The sequence below is a fragment of the Thunnus albacares genome, chromosome 4 (assembly GCF_914725855.1).
Source record: "Thunnus albacares chromosome 4, fThuAlb1.1, whole genome shotgun sequence".
Lineage (NCBI taxonomy): Eukaryota > Metazoa > Chordata > Actinopteri > Scombriformes > Scombridae > Thunnus > Thunnus albacares.
Window position 1 is genome coordinate 34,600,164 of NC_058109.1, and position 6,000 is coordinate 34,606,163.

General features: G+C 40.9%; 1 protein-coding gene across 4 annotated transcripts in view; it reads right to left on the reverse strand.

Moving 5' to 3' along the window:
- Window positions 1–4,599, reverse strand: part of plxnb1b (plexin b1b) — a 116,388-nt gene extending 111,789 nt beyond the window's left edge. For 3 of the 4 annotated variants that reach the window (XM_044349137.1, XM_044349134.1, XM_044349135.1), the window contains exon 1: window positions 4,183–4,599. The gene's annotated coding sequence lies outside the window, so the exon portion shown is untranslated. The remainder of the gene's footprint in view (window positions 1–4,182) is intronic. The other variant, XM_044349136.1, reaches the window with a different exon arrangement.
- Window positions 4,600–6,000: the final 1,401 nt, after the last annotated feature.

Genomic DNA, 6,000 nt, shown 5'->3' on the forward strand with positions numbered 1-6,000 from the left:
ACACACAGACAGAGCACTCATTGTTGCTGCTGCTCACAGTTTAAAAAATAAACTCTGAGCTCTCCTCCCGCCAGCAAAGGGCTCCAGATCAGAGCAGAATCCAGTGTGACTCGCAAGTGTTATTTGTCCTTCGTGCTCTAACCCACGTCACTGCTTTTTGCTAACAACTGAGAGGGCATTTCCATGTGAACAACCCGAAAAAACACAGATGGAGTTGTCCTTTAAGTTACTGCTGATAAAAACAACTAACGAAAGGCTTTTATTGTGATGAACTTGTAGGCAATTAGATACATTTATCTCTGTTTTAGCAGAGCTTCATTAGCAGTGCTATTCTTCAACAAAAACAAGTTGACACAACAAGATCTGGAGTTATTTGGAGCTCTTTGTTCAGTTAGAAACACTGCAGAGAGGAAGAGGAGAAGCAGAAACAGCCACAGTGAGATGTTTGATGAAGAGCTGCAGACAACAGGCTTTTACTGCATTTTACCTTGCATAACAAAATGTTCTAAATACATAATGTTGAAACTGAGAAGTTTGGACGTATTTTTTACAACTAACATTACATTTTGTTTTATTACAGAGAGAATAAAGTACCATTGGGTATCGGTACTGAATTCCAGGTACTGGTAGTGGTTCGATGTAAATGGTACCCAACCCTTCTTCACAGACACTTCATCAACACCCGAGCTGATGATATAGTGTCCTCGCCGGCCAGTCGCAGTTTATCAATCAGTCAGTTCATCCTTGATGTGTCCCCACCTGTTCATCACCAGACTGACAGCATAAATATCACAGCTGATGCAAAGTGAGACAAACAGGGCTGTCGCAATAACTGCAATATTGAAATACCGCGCTATAGACAAGCCAACCGTGGTGGATAGCAAGCAACTTCTACAACTACGCTATGTTCATGTTTTTTCTTTTTTTTAATGAGGCTAGGTCCTTCTTGTTTTACACTTCAATGGTCTGGTCTGGCAACTCCGGAGGGTCCTGACCGCCTCACGCAGTGTCTAGTTCTTGCTCGTGGGGCTCCACGGATGCTCCTGCAGCTAGCATCAAGGCTAACAAGCTAACCTGGTGCCCAGCCCTCATGACAGAGCTGGGCTCAGGGTGAGCTGACCGGGGGTCAGTGCTGATGCTTGGTAGTTAAAAACACACCTATATGAATATTTTGTCTCAGTTATATGTTTAAATTCTCCCAGGTCACTGTGTGGCCAAGCAGGCTGCCATTTAACCTGCAAGGTAAAGTAGTTTTCAAATCAATCAACCAATCATACAATCCAATGGTGCGTCCAGCCAGACATCATTCATATATCCCAGGTTTACAGGGAATCGGTTGTGTTTCCTGCCAGGATTTAAAGTGTTTTCTGTGTTTGTCAGGTACTGCTGCTCCATTCAGCTGACACATAATCAGACTAACATACCTTGATTTTCACTAAAAAAAAAAAAAGAAAGGCACTAATACTGTATATGACTGCATACCACATTGTTGAGCCACCCTAACTCACCGCAGGGGAAATTCCTTCACCGCAACAGTCCTAAAGAGACAACATCAGAGTATTCCTTTATCCTTGTACACTTACTTCTGCATGAGACAACAGTTAAAAGGACATTTGTTTGGTTGGAAGAGGGGTAATGATGAAAGGTTTTGACACCACATGCTCCCTGCAGTCCCTCCAGCTGCCAGACACAGAAAACAAGGGCTGTTGACACCCAACCCCCCCCTTTCACCTTTTGACCTTTGGCACCTCCACTGTGACAGAATTTGTGAGGTGAATCTTGTTTATTGGAGGAGCACTTTGCCACCTCTGCTGTCACAAATCCTGTCAGTTAAGGCTGACATCTCGAGAGTCAGTTTCTAATTATTGGTTAGGGGAAAATACATATTTCATCTTGCAATAAACCTGTGCAGTTTCATACTGAGAAATAAATACTATTTGTTTATTACTACTAGTTTATTCCACTGATACTACAACAACTGAGGAATCAGCTGGCCCTGATTTTTCACTACTTCATCATTTTCCCTGAAAAGCAGTTTTACAGCAGGTTTCTTAAACTGAAAATGATGGAAACAGGAAAAAGTCCTCTTCATTGATCTGAGACCCTTTTAAAATTCCATTTTTTTCCATCTCAGGTCAGACCGGGTCAAGCCTTTAAAGGTCACATGTGCACACCATAATGACGGCATTTATACACAGGACCAAAGGTCACTTTACAAGTCCAGACAGCTCTGGGGTTCTGGTGTCTGACTTTATCCAGGTACAAGTACAAGAACGTGCCGGCTACTAGTTTTGCTAATAAACAGTCATTCACTTCAGGGCCAATGAAAACATGTGCTCCACTTCAGTCTCAGAAATTCCACTTAAACATCCTTGCTAATTGCAAACACTCTAAAACTAACATGAACCACAACTTTAACTCAAGGAAGCTATGGAAAGCCTTATTTATACTTGTCACACTTGACCAATTTTCAGTAGCTCCAGCCTATCTTTCCTTTAGTTGAAAACTAGATTTAATTTGATTTGGGTCCAACACACAATTAGCCATGTTACAATATTCCATTGCTTCTATTTTAGTGCAGCTACACTGGCCATACAGCTGACAAAAACAACTTCAGCCCAGAAATATGTTGGAATTAACCATTAAAAATATGTTTTTTTTAGATAAATGGTGTTAATTGTTGTGTTTTATTTACTGGAAACTAAATCTACAATGACTTGGAAATGACTTTCCTTTTAAAATGAGCACACATTCATGTGAGCATGCACACAAGAGCTAGCACGCACAATATCTGGGCACATCCTAATTTTCACAATGCTACTGACGATCCCAAATAAATGAGCAATCATCATCATTATCATCATCATCACCGGGAGGGGATATTCCATCTCATTTCCTGGCTTATACTAAGCCATCAGTCCAGTTATGAGGCAACAGGAGCAGATGGCTGTAGTTTAAGAAGGCACTACACTGTAAGAGGAGATCATCACCCATGGGACATAAAAACACAAAGGTCACACTCTCAGCAGTCCCTCTGTTGGAGTGTCATCCACGACACTTGTAACCAAGTAAATATTGATAAACCCAATAAAATGCTTAACAAGTTACTGTGTTAAAAGTAACTAAAACATGAAGCCCTGGATCTGACCTTTGACCTTGTAGAGTACCATTATCAGCCACAACAAGAATCTCACCTGGGGATTTCTGATTTGCTTATACTAACTTTAACTGCATTCATTTACAGTTTGTACTGATAAATTAATCTCTTACTGGAAGGATAATTATGTTTGATTGCAATACAGTATTCAGTATGATAGCTCTTTCTGATGAAAAATATTTAAAATGTAATAAGGGTCCTCAGCTTTGCTTTTCTGATGCTTTTTTGTGAACATATGCTTGTTTCCCTCTAAATGGACGGAATGACCATTCAAAAGTACCAGCAAGTTTTTGTTATATCGACAAGAAAAACACAATACATGCAACAATATGTGAGACTTTTTTCCTTAAATTCAGCACACACGTTATTATACAAAATAAGGTCATACGTTAATAAAAAAAAATAGACCTGGTTGACCTGTTGTTAAATGAAGAATGTTCATTCACCTACATTGTCAAATTTAACCTGCTTTGGTCGGGAGACTGTGTTGAAATACATCCCACAGTCTATCAGAGTGAGTTAACATTAGCTCTGACTCAGACTCCCAATTTTCAGACTTGTGCAGTCCATGCCAGTGTTGAATATTATTGCATGGCGGTCACTTTTTTTTTTTTTAGAACAAATGGTGAAATTTAGTGGCTGGTGCCTTGAAGCGACGACACGTAGGGGCTGTGACGGGATAAGTCAGCTAACTGCAGTGAACCACACTGTGGACCAGTTACTGCGCTCCAGTGGGCTAACTTGGCGTTAGCTAACGTTGCTAATATTAACCTGCTGTTTCAACTTTTGAGCGATTTCTAATAAACAAAGCAATGGTGTGAATGAAAACAGTGAAAGAAAAGAAAGTGGTTAAGATTCAAACTTACGCACACAAACACAGTGAAAAGTTGTTCCAATAACGTTGCGAGGTGAGTGACAGAGACTGAGTTATTTAACCTAACGGGGACGAGTATGGAAAACACACGCAGTTGTGATTTTAACTGCGAGTAAAAGTGGATTGTGTTCAGTAGACCAAACAGACTCACCTTGTCCCGTGTAAAACTCTCCTCAGTCACTTGCTGCTCCAAATGCTGGTTTACTCCTCGTTACAGCGAAGGAAATAAGTTTTCACTGGTTTCATTCAGAGTATCCACATCGTCCACAACCGCTGCTTGTATACAGACATATCAGCCGACACAGATAACGTTATTCCTCGAGGTTACGAGATCACAAATTCCATTGTCGTTCAGTCCACACTTGCAATTTTCCTCTCAGTCATCCAACTTTCACTAGTTTACACACCTGACGGCTCGGTGGGAAAATCAGTGTAGGTATTCCATGCAGCTGAAAGTAACGCTCAGCTTGGTTTCACTCTGCAGGTTTCTCCCCCCACATGTAGCCGGTAAACGGTGGTGGGAACAGTTTGGTGCTGCGCACAGCGCACAGATCTCCACAGGAGTGAAAAGGGGTTTGGCAAAGGGGGATATTTCATGCTGCGTTCAATGGTTCCTAGTTATTTCAAAACCAAGTGCGCGAGTGACGTAGAAGGCATACTCTACATGCTTTCAATGTGAATTTTTTTCTTCATTTGTGGTGCCCAGTTTCAATTGTAAAATTGACAGACCAAGAGCTACTTTTCACAACAGACCAACTAGGCGAAGGTTATAAATTATGTTAAATATGCAGAGGAAAGAGCTTTAAAACCAATACATTTTGCCAGTGTTTCTAAACACCACTATTGAGTTGTATTTTCACACTTTAAAGGGGACATTATTGTTGTACCACTTTAATTGAGCATATTCCTAGTGTTGAATATAGACAATGCAGGGAGAGAGGAGATAGAAATGAACTTTGTCCTGAACAGCAGCAAGTGAACATTTTACAGAGAGCTGCAATCATCGCTGTTTTCACTCTCATGTTGCTTTGATAGTCTATAATTTGGTGTAGGATCACAGTCTGTTTAGGGTTTATAAACATTAAATTTTACTGAAGTCACATTTCAGCATATCTAAGCTCCCACCGTTATGTTGTTTATGCTCGCTGCATTTGTAAATCAAATATTCCCTACTGTTTGTGAAGGCAGCATTAGCTGCTAGTGAAAAGACTGGTGAGTGGCAGACCCCTCCTGGCCAACTGGGGATATGCATCCCCCAAAAAATGTCATGGTTTGATCCCTAAACTTTGTCACTTTACAGACCCCAGTATAGATAAACAGACATACAATTTTCTCCTAAACTACAATAACATCTATTCAGAGAAATAAAGTCTTGATGATTGGTTGAATGCTGTGATAAAAATACATGCATTTAAGTTTAAATTCTGACGCCTGGAGATACATGGACCACACTTTAATGGCAGCTATTAAGTTACTTTAATAAGTACTATAGCATAAGCAGTTCATAGAAGGAAGAACAGGCAGCCGCAGCAGTTTTCAGCTATAATTATCCATGCAAAAAGCATTAACTAAGCATGGTATAACTGGAACTGAAGCTCTAAATATTTTCCATTTTGGGTGATATTGTTCAGGGTTCAATCCCCATCTGCTCATCCATTTACAGCAGACATGTCAGGCTCTGAGACATCCGATGCATATCAATAGAGACCACACAGAGATCACAAAACCCGCTGCACATACTTGTCATCTTTAAGGAGGGTCTCTCTCCCGCTCTCTCTCCCTCTGTATCCTTGTCCCCTCTTGTGAAAAGAAGCCTTTTATCTCCCCCCTCTTAATTCTCCTGTAATGAGGACTGAAGCTAGATAAGCCACACTCACTTCAAAGATCACTCAGCCCCACCCACCATGCCCCCCCTCTTAAAACCAACCCCCCGGGTTCAAAGACAAGACAGCAACACTGGGGTCTGCTC